The following is a 17,314-nucleotide window of genomic DNA, read 5'->3' on the forward strand; positions in this document are numbered from 1 at the left end:
GCCCTGACTCAGTAGTTTATTTCACAAATATGTCAACAAATAAGAGGGCAGAGCTTTTAATTATGTAGAATTTGATCACAGAGCCCATTACTTACATGTTGTTTTAATGTTAAAATGTGTAAATGCAGATCCCTTAATATCCTTTCATGAATTGCTACAGCTATAATTAAGCAAGTAGATCTTTGTAAGTTAAAAGCCAGTCAATATATGTAGCCATCTGAAGACTAAAATTAGTGCCTTGTATATACAAACATGGCATGATTATACTACTCTCCCAGATCTCATTAAAATTTGAAATTGTGTATTAGGAGGTTAAGAGCCCATTCCAGCACTTACCTTGGAACTCACAGCCACCCAGAGAATCTACGTCTTTTGTTGGCACACACACACAACCTAGGCACTTTAGATTGAGTCTAAAAATATATTAAACTGAGGGCAGGTCTGTCTTTCATCCATTCACTTTGGAGATATTTTGTAGGCACATCTTTACAAGATACACTTAACTATGTTTTTAGGTCATGGCACTCAATGAATTATGACACAAACCTTAACATATATTGAGCATACGTGCAGCACATTCATGCAGATGCACATGGAGGCAAGAGGGTGTCAGATCTCCTGCAACTTTTGCAAAATTTGTGAGACATCAAATTTAGGTACTGGGACTTCTATAAGAGCAAGGTCTCTTAAGTGATCTGCCATCTTTCCCATCCCTAAAAGATTTTACTTCTAAATACATGGGCCGTTCTATGTGTCCCTGTTGTAAACTAGTCTATTACATCCAATGCTAGGTCAAATTTTGAAGGACTAAGCAATCCACCAGTTGTATATTTAACAAGATATTCATTTACCAACTATGCTACAACTACTGTGTACATGCGAAGCAGAAGAAAAGGCCCAATTCATGTAACACCGTCTGGCTGCTAGCTGTAGCTTGCTGGTGTGTGAACAAGTCTTTTGCTGCAGGAAAGAGGAGTTAGAAAGTAGATGATTTTGTACTTAGCTTTTGGAGAGAGGGCATTATAAATCTTGAAGATTTTCCTACCTCTATTGGTTGACTACCATTTTCTAGTCAAGTGATAAAAGGGTACATTCATTCCTAATTATCTTAAAAAATTGGCTGAGGGAGGTGGCTGTGCACACCTTTATTCCCAGCGCTCAGTGGGCAGAGGCAGGCCAGAACATGAGGTCAGCCTGGCTACAGAGCAGATTCTTTGACAGACCAAAATTAGTGCCTTGTATATACAAACATGGCATGATTATACTATGGGGTTACAGAAATCCCGTCTTAAAAACACAACTGGTTGAGTTTATATAGGCCAGGCTGTCCTGGAAACTCTACACCAAGCTGACCTTGAATATCCTCCTACCTTCATGTCCCCAGTGCCAGGACTTAAAAGCACGTACCACCACACCCAGTTATTTATTTTTTTAAACAAAAACAGAAGCCAGAAGCTGGTTAGAGAAGCCAGCAATCGCAGCTTTTGGAAGGCAACCAGAGTTCTAAATTACAGGCTAATCCAATCCATCTCAAGACCTGGTGGTGGTGAGTGCGGGAAAATAGGACCAGGAAGACGGAGTGGATGTAGCTCTCAAGGAATTGGTGATGCCTACTGGTTAACTGTGAATGTTGTTCTATCATCCGGCTGAAGTTTGGGTCCCAACAACTAAGTTGGGTACCTCATAGTTACTTAGTTAACTAGGTACAGGGAGATCTGGCACCTCTGGCCTCCTCTGACATCAGCACTCACCTATACCTACAACCCACAGAAAGTAACCCCTTAAATAATACTAGCACTCAGGAGGCAAAAGCAGATGGATTGCCAAATTTGGGGCCAACCTAGTCTATAAGGTAAAACCCTGTCTTAAAAAGACAGTATTAGGGTTGGGGATTTAGCTCAGTGGTAGAGCGCTTGCCTAGCAAGTGCAAGGCCCTGGGTTCGGTCCCCAGCTCCAAAGGAAAAGAAAAAGACAGCATTGTTTTTAAAACTGTGATAGATCTGCTGTACTTCAGTAACACATGGCCCAGGCATATTAACTGTTCTGGAAGGGAAAGCCCTTTATCCTATATGCTTAGGATCAACGAGGCAGTATTTAGCTCCTGGAACTTAGCAGTGGTCTATGTGTGTATTGTAACAAGTCCAGGTCCCGCTAGGTTGACATTAGGAATCACTGAGCTCAGTACCTGTTACTAAGGACCACTCACAGTTAAGTAGTATCAGTACTGATAGGGTCAGATTCTGATCTAAGGTTCCTATGCGGAGCAGAGGGCCTTGGAAATCATTCTTCACTTATACTATTGTGTTTGTTCAAAGAGAATTTTTTGTCTACATTGCTTTTCATTCTGGACAAGTATGTGAAAATCTCTCTGTATGTGTATAAGGATTAAGAACTGTTGAATTGTGAGCTATGAACTCCAAAAATCTTGGTATTATTTTTCGCGGAGAGTGGAGTTCATCAACGGTTACACTGTAAAGACAAAATAGAGATAATTACTATAGCATAAATATATACATTTAAGGCCTTAAAAATGTATGCAATTCTAAGCTAGGAATGGTGGTACATACCTTTAATCCCAGCATCCAGGATGTTTTCTGAGATATGATCTTGGAATGCCCAAGCCAGTTCTTAACTCAAACTTCCCAAGTCCTGGTATGTTTAATGAAATCATGCACAGATGGTGTGCTTTAAACAGAATTTTGTCACCAGGTCTGTATGACAATGGTTGCTGCACTTCTTTGGGATATGTGCAGAAAACATACTCAAAAATGTAATTTTTCTTTTTGCTTTTTCTTGATCCAAGTAGCGGTTCCTGTGCAGTGGATTTAAGGTTAAACAAACCTGTTATATTTTCAGCTCCTTTCCTTGTTAAAGGACACTGTCAGGCGCCCTTGTTCTTAAGGTTTACATTGTGTTAGTGTATAATGTATATGTGAGTTTAGGCTGGCAGACATAAGGTCAGAGAACAACTTTACAGAGGTTTTCCTTGTAAGGTGGGTTCTGGGGGTTGAAACAAGTCAGGTTTACCTGCTAAGTTACCTGGACTTGTGCTAAAATTTCAAAACTGGTACCTCCTATAGCAAGCAATGAAAATGATAGCTAAACATGAACTGTCACTATTTGTTCTCTGTTGAGATTATAACCGTATAATGCTGATATTCTTATATTAGAAACCACCTCTTCAGTGTCTACTTATTGAGCAGCGTAATCCCAGGTATTGCTTCCATGAAGCTCCTTGAATTTACTATTCTCCAACACTGTACTTGTGTTACTAAGCCCTCACTAAACATATACCAGATGTACTAGACATAGCCAGGCCCACATTTTCAGTACACCTGTACTGGAGCTGTGAGAAACAAATGGATGATTCTAAAATGGATGTTTCACCATTGAAGAAAGATTTCTTTTTTTTTTTTTTGGAGCTGGGGACCGAACCCAGGGCCTTGCGCTTCCTAGGTAAGCGCTCTACCACTGAGCTAAATCCCCAGCCCCGAAGAAAGATTTCTTAAATTCATGTATTCTTTTTTTTTTTTTCCCGGAGCTGGGGACCGAATCAGGGCCTTGCGCTTGCTAGGCAAGCGCTCTACCACTGAACTAAATCCCCAACCCCCACCTCTTTTTTTAAAAAAGATTTTGTTTGAGACAGGGTTTTGCTGTATAGTCTTAGCTTTCATGGAACTTGCTCTGTAGACCAGGTTGGTCTCAAACTCAGATCCATCTAAAGGTGTGTGCACCACCATCCAGCTCAACGTGCACTTATGTCTGTGCATTGTGTGCTTGATACCCAGAGGCCAAAAGAATTAGATCGCCTGAAAAAGGACTGATAGCCCATAGTGAGCCACCTCTCCAGCCCCTTAAATTTATTTCATATGTATTTTGAATTAAACGGGACGAGGTCCATGTTTTCAATGTTGAGATAAGGTTTATATTGTACAGGCTGGTATCTATCCTACTCCCCTAGCCTCCTCTGTGCTAGGTACCACTAAATTTGCCTTAATTGGCCTTAGGTACAGTAATGAGAATAGTTAATAGAATTAAGGTCCCTCCTGCTCCCAACAGACTTTCTCTGTGTAGTCCTGGCTGTCCTAGAACTTAGTCAGTAGATCAGGATAGCCTGGAACTCAGAGATCCACCTGCCTGACACTAAACCCTAACAAGTGCTGGGATTAAAGGCACGGATCACCACCACCCAGCTTAGAATTAAGTTTTTAAGCATAGAATTATCAATGAACATAAGGTATTCCAGGCTTATAGACAGCACCCCAAAACTAGGTATAAGTTAATTCTTTACTTTTAGTGACTTTTATTAAAATCTGAATGTAATCTGGGAAGAGGAAAGGATGATCAAAATGAATTAAAAAAATCTCAAAGAAAAATATTACAATTTGGTAAATTTCAGTGTGTGCTTTGTGTTTTTCTATTTGTACTTTTTATAATAAAGAAAAAAATCTGGGCTGGAGAGATAGCTTAGCGGTTACGGTTAAGAGTTCAATTCCTAGCAAACATCTGTGGGTTCACAGCCATCTGTAATAGGATCCAGTGCCTTCTGATGTGTCTGTCCACAGCAACAGTGTACTCACAAACATAAAATAAATAAATTTTTTTAAAAATAAAGAAAAATGCTTAATGTAAACAAATTACAGTATTAGCAGTAAATGTCTTGAAGTACATTTTCTTATAACATTCCTGCAGGCACTTTGAAATATGTCTGCTGGACACTACTTGATAACCTAGAGTTTAAAAAAAAATGTAGTTCTCTGTAACAATTAAAAATTTAAGATTTATTACTCTCTTCCTTTTTTTTTTTTCTTTTTTTTCCGGAGCTGGGGACCAAACCCAGGGCCTTGCGCTCACTAGGCAAGCGCTCTACCGCTGAGCTAAATCCCCAACCCCTATTACTCTCTTCCTTAATTAACCCACTGTACTTTATACACTTAAAGAAAGGGGAGGGGGGATCCATGATACTGAAACAGGGTATGTCATGACTTGGAGGGGCACAGGTATCATTGTATCTCCAGGCCCTTAAGCTCAGTACACAATTGTTATTGAATAAAAAATTTACAATTGGTTCAAACTGTGGTTCAAATATTGACACTATTAAGTATATTATAGAGCAGTTTCTTATTCAATACCTTTGTTTTAATAACACATTAATAATCCCCAATTTACAATTTCCCTAAAGTAATTATATTATCTACCCACTGAATCTAAACAACACTTACTTACATGGTTGGACAATATGCTTCACTGAGTATCTAATGCTCTAGTATCTGTCTTGGAATTGTAACAAGGATGAGACACACTGGGAACTAGGCTTACAATTAAGAGTTAGGACTGGGGGTTCGGGATTTATCTCAGTGGTAGAGCGCTTGCCTAGCGAGCGCAAGGCCCTGGGTTCGGTCCCCAGCTCCGAAAAAAAGAAAAAAGGAAAAAAAAAAGTTAGGACTGGACATATCACTCAGTGGCAAAACAAGCATTTGTAAACACAAAGCCATAGGGTCAATATAGGTGTCTAGTAGGGGCAGGGGACTCAAGTGAATTAGGACCATCTATATGGAGAAATCTGACTTTGGTGGTAAATTATTCATGTTGGTGTTTTCGGTTATTTTGTACGACAGGATCTCATTATGTAGTTCCTGTTGGCCTTGAATTCAAGAGATCTGTCTGCCTGTCTCCGAACTTAGTAATGTGCTAAGATCATTTTAAAATTCAGGACTGATTCAGACCTCACTCCTCTAAACTGACATCATAGTCAGTGCAGGAATGGAGGGTCTAGACACTAACAGTCTTCTTTGCACTTTGGATTGTGGAGTTCCCATATACCTGTCAGTCTTTAAGCAGGCCATCCAACCCGTCTTTCTTTAGGGATCTGCATATCACATCTCCCAAATGGGTAGTTATTACTCAGATGCTCTCATTATTTCCATCTTTAATGGGAAGTTTTCTGGTTAACTGTAAATTGTATATGCAGAGATTTTATATATTATATAGGGTATTACTAAATATAGTATTGATGACAGTTAAAACTGAAAGAACATGGATTTATAATACAGAAAGTCAACTTTTAATGCTTAAAAGTGGTAACTTTTAGTTTAGTGGATCTTAGTGCATAAAGTTGTTTTTCCCTCAGATTCTGTCCTAAGATCATACACAATACTGCCGTTGGGAATATTAAGTACTTTTCTTCATATACTTCCTTAATTCTTTGGACAATTCAATGAAGTAGGCAAATAATTTTTATACCAGTAAAAGCCCAGAATTAATATGCCAACATCATATGAAAGTGAGACTCATCCTTCTATTGCTAAAGCCTACACTAGATGACAAAACCAACTTTCTGCTGATCTATTGTGACCATAGGTATCTACTTACCTACCATGATGTATAGTAGCTGAAATGGCTTGACAAATACTTTAGTTTTACATCAATCAAACAGTCTTATTTGCACTTTGGATTTTGGAGTTCCCATACACTTGTTATTCCTTAAGCCGGCCATCTGACCCATCTGACTTTAGGGATCTGCGTATCACATCTCCCAAATGGATGGGACATACATATTCTATCATGCATGATAGAATTACTTCCCATGTCAAATACTTTTTAAGCCACTTCTGTCACAGTACTGAAGTATCTATCCTCTAAAAATTTACTTACCTCAGCCATGACAGGCTATAAGAAACTCATTTTTTTGTCAGCATGGTGGTACATGCCTGTAACCCTGGCCCTAGGGAGGCAGAGGCAGTAGGATCTCTGTGGGTTCAAAGCCAGCCTGGTCTACACAGTGAGTTCTAGAGCAGCCAGGTAAGGCTATGTAGAAAAACCCTGTCTCAAAGAAACACCAACTTATTTCTACTTAACTTGAAACTTATTCTGGAACACCTCACAGTTATTAGTTACCTAATTAGCTTAGTAGAAAAGAAAGGGTGGCGAGGTGTATCTCTGTCAGTTTCAGGCCAGCTTGGTTTTCACAGATAGCCCCAGGATAGCCAGAGCTATAAAGAAAATCTGTCTCTGGAAAAAAAAGGTGGTGGTGGTGGGGAAGGTATGTGTGTATGTTCGGGGCAAGTGAACCTTGATTTCTAGTTTTTCATTCTATGGTACTCTTACTGTCTTTGCTGTTATTCCCCCCCCCCCCCACTTATCTTTCTAGTTATCTCTCTAGAGAAAACAGGTAAGTAATGAGATAACTCCAGGCAATGTAAAGTTGTAATTTTTAACTGTTAGAATTAGATTGATGACATGTACAGAGGGCTAACATCGCCTTCAGTTGCTTCTCTCCTTTTGCATCTTTCATATCTACACAATCACAGATTGTCAGTAACAGAGACCAGTCACATTCACTGAACATTTAATACTCTCTCCAATAATGGTTTTAAAGATCCCATTTGGGTTTGATGTGCATTAATGAAGTGTAAATACCATACTTTAGGATGACATTACTCAGTAGGTAAGGTTCATGGTCACTGCTTACAACATTTTTTTTTTTTTGAGTAGTGTCATATAAAATGCACAAAACACAAGTTTGGTTATATGGGCAGCGAAGACTTGAAAATGGCAATTATGAAAAGAAAAAGAATTCAATGAAAAAATTTCCTGGTTTGACAGGAATTCCCCACACAGTCTAGGCTGGGCTCCAAGTCACAGTTTTCCCTCTTTCTACCTCCAGTGCTGGGTTTTAGAAAGAAACCCAAACCACTGAGTATTATGCAAGAAAATTACTGCAAAAGTATTTCAGAGATCCTTTTCTTTGCCTTTTTGGCTGGGTTTCCCCAGTAAGTTTAAATGTCCTCAGATTGCTTTAGGGCGTGATCACTGTACACGACTTAGGACTAGACTTTACTTTCTAAGAGGGGATTAAGAAACTAAAGTCTGGGGGCTGGGGATTTAGCTCAGTGGTAGAGCGCTTACCTAGGAAGCGCAAGGCCCTGGGTTCGGTCCCCAGCTCCGAAAAAAAAGAACCAAAAAAGAAACTAAAGTCTGAGGATATATCCTCTTGTGAGAGGACAGAGTTGGTTCACTTGTTGCTTTTCAAAAGATCAAGTTCAGTTACCAACACCCACATGGTGGCTCAAAACCACCTATAACTCTAGTTCCACGGCAATCTGACACTCTCTTCTGATGGCAAAATACTCAAGTATATAAATATTTAAAAGTAAATATTTAAATAAGTAGGTTGTTGCTTCTAACACTTAAAATAAACCTTTTAATTCTACCTGCCCCTACCAAGATTTATCTTTTAGAGATTCAAACCGCTTATCTTCATTTGATACCTGCTTTGCTCTATTCCATTCATTCATTCCTTAAACCCTGAAATCTGGTGACTCTTCACTATATTGTTAACTCAGAGTTTACATGAAACATAACAAAATTTAGTCTTCATGGGGAAACAATGCTAGCTTGGAAAAAAATGCTCAGGAGTCATCTCTAAAGCAAAGATAAAGTCAAGTTTTAGAAAGACACAAACATAAACACTGGACATGGAACAGACTCAGGGACTAAAATTCAATTAAGGCATACCTAATGCCCAGCATGATAATCACACAGAAAAAGAAAGCAATCAATTTAAGTATGCGTCACCCTTAAAGAATTCTCAACTGTGACAGTGTTATATCATGTAACTGCCAGTAATCTATGCTACACAATAATCTGTTGCTAGTAAAGGTCACTTATTACATACAAGGAACATACTATTTACTTGCAGTATTGCAACTATAATTGAAGGACTCTAAGACATTACCCACAGTAAGCTTTATATAGTACCACTTTAGAAGAACATCATTCTAAATTATTTTCTTATACTTACAAGAACGGTTTTGCATAGTTTTTTTTTTTTTGTATAACTGTGTTGATAGCTCAAACTCTGAGCAAACTAAAACCCATTGGATTGCACTCTTTATATAGGTGAAGTGTATAAGTGAATTTCATTTCAATAAAGCTGTGTATAAAAAAATACAAATCAGAAGATTCCAGTTTATAGCAAATTCTTGCAGACAGCATCATCAAAAATTCTCAAAGACCTATGAATGTATACCCACTTACCAAACTGGTTGCAGATGAGCATTTCTGCATATCTGAATTTCTGGAAATGGTTATATTTATTAACACATATAGTTTATCAGCATATATTCTTGCAAAGACATGTTTTCTAGTGCCCCTTTAATTATCCAAGCCTGTTAAAATCTGAGAAATGTGATCTTAAGATAAGGAAAGCTTGCTTTTCTAGGTAGTCATTAATTTAAATCTGATGTCATTTAGATTTCAAATTTTGAGAGACATTTGTTCCATTTACCTTACTTAAACCATGTAGGAAATCCAGCAGCAAAAATCTATGTGAAAGAATATCTAAAATATGAAAAATTTTAGTTCTCTTATTAGGTAAAATGAAGATTTACTCCAAGGGAAAAAGATAAAAAACCCCCAAACCGTACTTGCTAAATGATGTGCCTATCTGTATCAATGTAAGGAAATGGGGAGTGGCATTTACCATAATCAAAGAGGTCTGAAAGATACATTTTTTTTCCTGGTAAAATGTTTTCCCATAAGTTTCTAAAGAATATGGAATTTTTTTCCTATGAAAGTTAAGACTTAATTTGTAGTGTTTATAAAAGACACTGATATTTTTTCCACACATTTTGGTTGACTATCCATTATATAGAAGGCTAGAATACTTCAAATACATGACAAATTTATAGAACCCATCACATTATATCGGCCCCATTTTTCACACTATTTTCATCCAACCTGTTATTTTCTTTCAATACATCAGTCTTCCACATAACTCAAGCTAAGGTTATTACTCATATAAATATCTTATTAAAACAAAGACTCATTAGTCTGAACCATTTCTACATTTCAATCAAAGGGCAGAAGAGAAACGGTAAATACTGTTTCCTTTTTGGTACTTACCATCATTACAGGTAGAAGAATCGTCATATTTCTGAGGTTTTTAGGTTGCTGAAGTCACAAGAATGGCTTTTGCCACTTCTGGGGCTGCTTCTCACAACATAAGCCAAGTCTTTGAAAACTGCCTATTAACTACCATCATCTCCATATATCTTTGAGGGTTCCTATTGTGTTTTGGCAATTTTAAAAGCAGCCTGCCTAGCTTTTTGAAAGGAAGATCTACATGTCAGCTGAATTTTATTAACTTCTAACAAAGGCACAGTGTGTATTTTCACTGATACAAACAAACCAGTGCCAGGGATCCAATCCAGGGTCTTGACCGTGCTGTGTGAATCCTCACCACCAAGCTATGCATCTCCTTCGAAAAGCTCAGGAGGGAAAAATAAAATACACAAATTATGCATATCAGCATTTTTAACTTCTCAGAGACCCTCAGCAGGTCTTCTAGTATCTTTCTCTAGTGAACCTCAGAACCTGAAAAACAAACACACAGTACTGTTTTAGTTACTGGGGAAAAGGTGTAATTTGAGATGCAGAGCAAATAGGCTCCAAAGTCCTTTAAGTAATCTGAATGCATTTTCATTGGTGGGTAAGGGAAGGGGTTGATGAACGTGTTAACTAACATTACTTGCATGAAGATGTCACAACGAAACACATTATTTTGCACAATTAATATAGAGGTAACAAAAAAGTTTTCCATGGTTATCAACTTTGAATACAAGCATTAGTTCATTCAGCATCAGTCCGAGTAAGATTGCTTACTTGTAGTCCCTTTTCAATGTCGTTTACATTCGCTGGTGGGGTAAGAAAGATTAAGTGCTAACTTCTTCTGGTAGATACTTCCTTTGTCATTATCAGGGCAAAGCTATAATCCTTCGTGATCATGTTATCTACCAAAGATTGCTCTGAGGTCCTTTGCAATCCAGGACGTAACGAAAATTCAGTGGTTGGGGCAGGGGTCAGACACCTGAGGAAAGACCACGGGGAATGGAGAAAAATGACAAGTCAAAAAAAAAAAATTAACCTAGGCTCCACTTTCACGGTGCGAGCTGGCTTTTCGTCCTACAGGGGCGAAGCCCGCCGTCCCGAGTTCCCACACCACAACAAAGACACCTTTTGCCCAGATAGTGCCCAAGAAGTCTAAGGGGGTCCTACACGCTCAGAGGTAAAACGACGCCCTGTGTCCCCGGGTAGCGAGGCCTTGTGCAATCCCTGCGATGCCATTTCTGGCACGACAGCCCTGCCGGTCCCCAGTGTAGCCTCCGTCTAGTCCTAGCCGATGCGCGAGGCTATAAGTTCTATATCCTCGCCTCACCATTCTCACCATGCCACCTCTCAGCTCCACGAGCCCCACGAAGCCTTGGCCCGCCGCAGCTCCAGGGCTCCAATATGGCGGCCGGCCCGGTCCCTTTCTAGGCGCTCTGACCAGAGCATCCTGGGTATTGTAGTTCCAGCTGTAACCTCTGCGTCTCTCCCGGACTTCAAAGGACTACAAATCCCAGAGTGCACAGTTCTGGAGCATGGCTATTGGGGCCGCTCGGACAGAGGGATGATGTCATTGCAAAACCCTACTGCATTCATTGTGCTACGGTCTATCCACCCCCCGCCCCCCCCCCGCTGCTGCTGCTGGGCTCGCTATTGCCGCTCGCTCCAGCTGAGCCCTGAGTAGCAGCAGGACCAGGGCAGGGACTGACTCCAGTCCTTGGACTTAGGACACCGCAGCACCTTCTCTTGCGTGCGTGACTCATTCGTATATCATTTCTGTTTATGCCTGGGGTGGGGAGAAAAATCCCAAACCAGGTGAGTTGAAGTGATTTATTTCAAATCGTTCTCCCAAGTTATTCCTCCAGCTTAGTTCTCAAGGCTTTCTTTTGAGAAGATGGGGCCGGGAATGGGGGTATGAATTCGGTAGGTTCGCACTGGCGCTGCTAAGAGCTAAATCGCTCTGTGCAATTTGGGTCACTGCAAAGAACAACTCCTGCAACCTGCCCCCGCTAGAGCACTGGTGCTTGCCAATTTCCTCGCCTCAACTCCCTTAACCTTTTTGAGGCTGTTGAGAGGGGGCTGGGCTGGGAAGGATGTTGGGAAGTGCACTTGGAAAACACGAGGAGGGCAAAGGTGGGGAGCTGCAGTACTGTCATTCCACGGCCCCACTGCTGAGGTTTGAGTGGGAAAGGGTGATATGTGGGGAGAAATGGAGACAGTGATTTAATGTGGCCGTACTTCTTGGGAACATTTGTGTCGCTTGGACTAGCACACACTATTTTTAAGATGAGCATGTTTCTCTTGAGTCGCTTAAGTTTCGTGGGGCTTTATTTTATGTGTGCATGTCTGTGTCGTTTGTCTCGCCTTTTTCTGCTGATTTGAGGTGACAGTGTCCTTTAATGGTGCACTCCGTGCCAGTCAGAAATATTTCACGTGTCTAGGGAAGGTTCTCTTCGGCTGCTAGAAGCTGCATTTTTGTTAAGCGTTTTTATTTTTTGTGTTCTCCCGACTGCGGGATTCGGGATGGTTTGGAAGTGGAATTTGTGCTTGTATGAGTGTTTTAAATTACATCGCAATAGGATCTTGCCATTGACAATGGTACTGTAACAAGCTGCTGTTCCCGAGGCTTGTCTCCACTCCGAAATAACGGTTTGCAGACTGCAGACGGAATCGATTAGGGAACCTGGGTACTATTTTTTTTTAACACTTTAGGGAAAGGAAAAGTTGGATGTGGTATCACCCTTTATTGGGCTTTACTGAAAGGTATCCAAGAACAGTGAACCTGACCAGGGAAACCAGGGAGCATGGTAGTGTGTTATTCGAATTTTGTTTTTCAACGAGCTGGCACATTTAATAAAGCAGGCACCATTCTGGCTCGTATGATGCTGGCTCTCCTCATAAGAGTTACAGGGATGAACACTGCAATAAATATGCTCCTTTGAGATAAACAGCTGGTTGGCTCCAGAACAGATGGGGCCAGTCTTAGCTGAGAGATGTACAACCTTGGAAATGAATGGACTTTGGGTCAACCACACCCCCTTTAGGAATGTCAAAAGAAGGAGAAATGCCAGAGTATTTGCTCAACTCCAAAAGGCTAAAGCTTTTTCACAGCCTCTGCCAGCGCTGGAGGAAAAGTCATTACTGTCTGCCTTTAGCTTCTGTGAACCAATTTTATTCATTTTTAATTTAGATGCCCAGGTCTCCAAAGTTGGGGCTGCCGGGTGACACGTTGTTAAATGCTTGATGTTTCAGAATGCAAAGGACAGTCCATCCTATGGGCTTTGTGAGTGGAGGGATTTATCGGGGTGCAGTGAGTAGTGGTTAGATGTGGGAAAGGATCAGCACACTGGATTTGCTTCTTCCCACACTTTTGTGATGACACTCTGCCCTTCTTTTCTGTGCCTTTCCTTCTCTCCCTACCCCATTCACATCTCTCCAGATTCCATTTTCTTCCTTGTCCATTTGTAGTAAATACTGCTTTTTCTCTCTGAGGATTTCCCCTGTGTCAGGAGAGGATCACGTCTCCTTTCCTAAGTCACTTTCCAAGCTCTGTACACCACCCTCCACGCCTTCATCCTCCCCTCCTGGAAGGAACGCTGGAGTTAGAGGATGCAGTTCATGTGTGGCTCTTTATTCAGAGGCCTCTTTGAAGAGGCATTTTTTCCCCCCTGGAGTCTGTGCTTGGCAGGGTGACTCCGGCGAGCCTGATCCCAGGGCTGGGACTGTGCTTTCCATGGCAAACATAACCTGGGCCCAGGAGCATAGGGACAATGAAATGCGGCCCTGGAACCCTGGCGTCTTCCTTTCCACAGCACTGCTAAGTCCCCGAGGTTTAGCCAAAATGTCTTAGTGCTTTACACAAGATGCTCCCATTGTTCCCAAAGTAGTCTTAAGTAGCTTCTGCTTCGTTCAGGACTTGTGTTTCTTATCCCCATGCCAGGGAGCGGTGGCAAAACAGTGTACCCTGTTAGTGAGATGCTGAGTGGCTGTACAGGCACTACTGCCTGTTGGTGTTTTGGAAGGCAGTTGGACTTCCTGCCATTTTGTCTTCTTTGTGGAAGAAAGAAGTTTGTTGTTCTACGTTGCTCTCCCCAGGACCTGGGTGTGGTGGCAGCTGTATCTCTTCTTTACTTAACCTGGAATTTAAAGGCCATTGCCCATTTGAAGTCTGCCAGTGTGACAGTGATGAGACTTCTTTTGTACCACCTTGCTGTCCTAACCCCCCCTTTCCTGCAATACTCCCTCGCTCCCCGGGGGGGTTTTCAGTGAGGAAGAGGAATGAGATGAAGGTCAGATTAGCTGTCCTTATGACTTTTAAGAGCTGCAAGTTTCTTTCCGCCTCAGTTTGCACATCTTCAAAGGGACACCAACCCTTGCTTCTTGGTTTCCTTGTTTTTTTTTTTTTTTTTTTTTTTTTTGCTATAATCCTCCATGTCCAGAAACTTCTTCTAACAGCAAGTGTCAGTTGAGCTGGTACTGTGTGATAAGAACTGTGGTGCATCCAGGAAGAGAAACGTTACCCCTGCATTGAAGTACTCCAAGTGTCATGTATGCTTCTTCCCAGGAGTTTGCAAGATGGGATGAAAGTACTCACTCTGACTCTGTTCCCTTTCCTGGTGTAACCAGGGAAGGTTTCTTGTAGGAAGTGGCGTTTGAAGGGACTTGAGTGGTCAGACTTAATTTGAAGTGGCAATGGGAGTTGCTTTGAGTACAGCAGTTAGGCTTTGTAGGCAGAGGCACATTCAGCATACAAAGAGCGGTGAGTAGGGAGCGGGAGCTGGAAGAGCGGGGAGAGCCGGGAGCCTGGGCAATTTTGAATGACAAGGTGATTTTGGTCTTCATCCTCAGGGTAGTGGCAACTTGGGAAGTACTTTAATTAGCTAGATGAAGATCACATGTGGAATTACATTACCCCCACCCCAACCCCCACGGTTAGGGAGAAGGCTCCGTGGGTAAGCACACTTGCCTTGTAAGCCTGAGGACCTGAGTTCAGTTCCTAGAACCCATGGTGGAAGGAGAAGATTGACTCCTAAGAGTTGTCCTCTGACTTCCATATGTGCTGATGTATAGGACACACACACACACACACACCCCAATAATAAATGACAGATATTTTTTAAAAGCTAGAGGCGAAATTGGGAGGTGTTTGGCCAAGTTGAGTTGGTGGAGACATAGTAGCAGGTCATTTCTGGAGTTTTGGCAACAGGTGATGACACTTGACTCTTGGAGGAGACTGGAGAGAGGCTAGGTCTAAAAATTATAATTGTGTAAGTGTATTATTGATTGATTAGATGTGAGAATAGGAAGAAAAAGTAGACTATGGCTTGTGTATTTCCTTTTTAAGCTATCCAGATGACTTTTACAGAGAAAGAGACAGCTGACAGGGCACCCGAGTTTGTTCAAGAAGAGGTGGGGTAGGACTCTGGGTTATGCTGAATTTGAGGCCTCTGGAACCATCTAGGTCATATGGTTGTGTAGGCTGTGGCATGGTAGTCTAAGGAAGAGAGATATAATGAGGCTAGGATAGGGTACTGGTTATTTGTCGATGTATAATATTGGGAATGGCATATTCATTTTCAGGGTTTAGTTTTCTCATCTATAAAATGGGTTTATCCCATGACAGTAAACCAATATCAGATGTAGGTGCATCATGCTAGGAATGCAGCATCTTTCAAGACATTTCTCTGAAGGGAGAGAGACACGTGAACAAATGGAGGGGTGAATAGCAGTTCTAGAACAGCACAGCCCCTCAGGAGGCATTCATTCTTGGAGGGTGGGAATTTAAGGATGTGGCCCACAGCTTTCAGCTCTAGAAATGAAGACAAGGAACAGACTCAGGGAGGGACTTTGTGTGTTTAACTGATGGACTAACCTAGATCACTAAGGAGACCCTTCCTTCCTTCCTTCCTTCCTTCCTTCCTTCCTTCCTTCCTTCCTTCCTTCCTTCCTTCCTTCATTCCTCCCTCCCTCCCTCCCTCCCTCCCTCCCTCCCTCCCTCCCTCCCTTCCTTCCTTCCTTCCTTCCAAGATTTATTATGTACATAGTGTTCTGCCTGCATGTCTGCCTGCTCACCAGAAGAGGGCGCCAGATCTCATTCTAGATGGTTGTGAGCCACCATGCGGTTGCTAGGAATTGAACTCAGGGTCCCTGGAAGAGTAGTCAGTATTCTCAACCTCTGAGCCATCTCTCCAGTCCCTCTAAGGATACTTTCCAAATAAAGAAAATTTTCAACATATCGAAAGATGTAATTTGTAATAATGAAATGTCAAGTGTAAATGCTACTACCAGATCATTTTCTGAGACCTATATAGTTTTTGAGGTGTTTTGCGGATAGGTTTTAGGGAAATTGAGAAGGATTTCACTTCTGGTTTCTTTTAGGGCCCAACTTCCTAAATTCAAGTTAGTTTCTCAAAAATGATTCTAATGGCCCATAATATCCCCTCAATCAATGGGCTTTTGCATTTACAGATAAACAATGTCACACCAGATAAATACAACTGGGTGAACTATTTACAGTATTTTTCTGTAGTAAAGAAAGAATTTTTCTGTAGTATGAAAAATTCTCTAATCATCTTTCCTCCCCCCTTATTTTCTTGCACAGGAAGGGTTAAAAGTCAACAGTCTACAATGTTATCATTACTTAGGATATCATTGCTATATTTTCTTGGCTGTAGTGAAAAATGTGGCCAGTCTTTAAATGAACGTTTCAAGTAAAGGGGAATTTTGTGTGACCCACAGACAACTTATTCTCAGGTTCATTCCCATAGGAATCTAACCTTTGAAAACTAGAAGCCTCAACATTAGCCTATCATAAAGGTTCTTGGGATTTTATTTTTCTTCCAATGCTGTGAACCAAACCTGTAACATAAGGGTCCTTTGAAGGTGTACCAGGAAGACAGGACCCATGAGATCACGTGTTAATTTGTATGTGTTTTTGTGTTATAATTCGTTTGTGTAATCCTGCATTTTCTCTTATCCTTGTCCATGCTCCTGACACATACCTTAACTTCTTTAAACCTGTTTGGTAGTAGGATCGTTGTGGAGATTAAATGAGATTATATTTTCAGATTTATTTGTATATGTATAAGTGTGTATAGTCTCTCTGTGTGTGTTTAGTGCCCTCAGAGGCCAGCAAGGGATATCAGGGGATCATTACAGATGATTGTGAACCACCAGGTGGGTACAGGGAACTGAACCTGGGTCTTCTGTAAGAATAGCAATATTCTTTTTTTTTTTAAAAAAAGATTTATTTAGGGGCTGGGGATTTAGCTCAGTGGTAGAGCGCTTACCTAGGAAGCGCAAGGCCCTGGGTTCAGTCCCCACCTCCAAAAAAAAGAACCAAAAAAAAAAAGATTTATTTATTTACTATATATAAATACACTGTAGCTGTCTTCACATACACTAGAAGAGGGCTTCAGACCTCATT

The 17,314-nt window shown here is 41.1% G+C and overlaps 1 protein-coding gene and 1 long non-coding RNA gene across 11 annotated transcripts in view; one reads left to right on the plus strand and one right to left on the minus strand.

Annotated features, from left to right (window-relative positions):
- Rab30 (RAB30, member RAS oncogene family) overlaps nt 1–17,314 on the plus strand; it is a 150,366-nt gene that overhangs the window by 44,264 nt on the left and 88,788 nt on the right. For 5 of the 9 annotated variants that reach the window (NR_174183.2, NM_001399387.2, NM_001399388.2 and 2 more), the window contains 1 exon segment: nt 11,567–11,703. The exons of 2 other annotated variants lie outside the window; for them this stretch is intronic. The gene's annotated coding sequence lies outside the window, so the exon portion shown is untranslated. 9 annotated transcript variants of the gene reach the window in all.
- LOC100912031 (uncharacterized) lies at nt 408–11,292 on the minus strand. Of its 2 annotated transcripts, XR_015651873.1 has the most exons (6): nt 11,228–11,292; nt 10,666–10,870; nt 8,804–10,377; nt 5,824–5,952; nt 2,568–2,812; nt 408–2,469 (listed from the first exon to the last, which is right to left on the minus strand). It is a non-coding gene; the product is annotated as an uncharacterized LOC100912031 (long non-coding RNA). The 2 variants fall into 2 exon arrangements; XR_015651872.1 differs by lacking the exon at nt 5,824–5,952 and having other exon boundaries at nt 9,907–10,377.

The sequence above is a fragment of the Rattus norvegicus genome, chromosome 1 (assembly GCF_021556685.1).
Source record: "Rattus norvegicus strain SHRSP/BbbUtx chromosome 1, alternate assembly SHRSP_T2T, whole genome shotgun sequence".
NCBI lineage: Eukaryota > Metazoa > Chordata > Mammalia > Rodentia > Muridae > Rattus > Rattus norvegicus.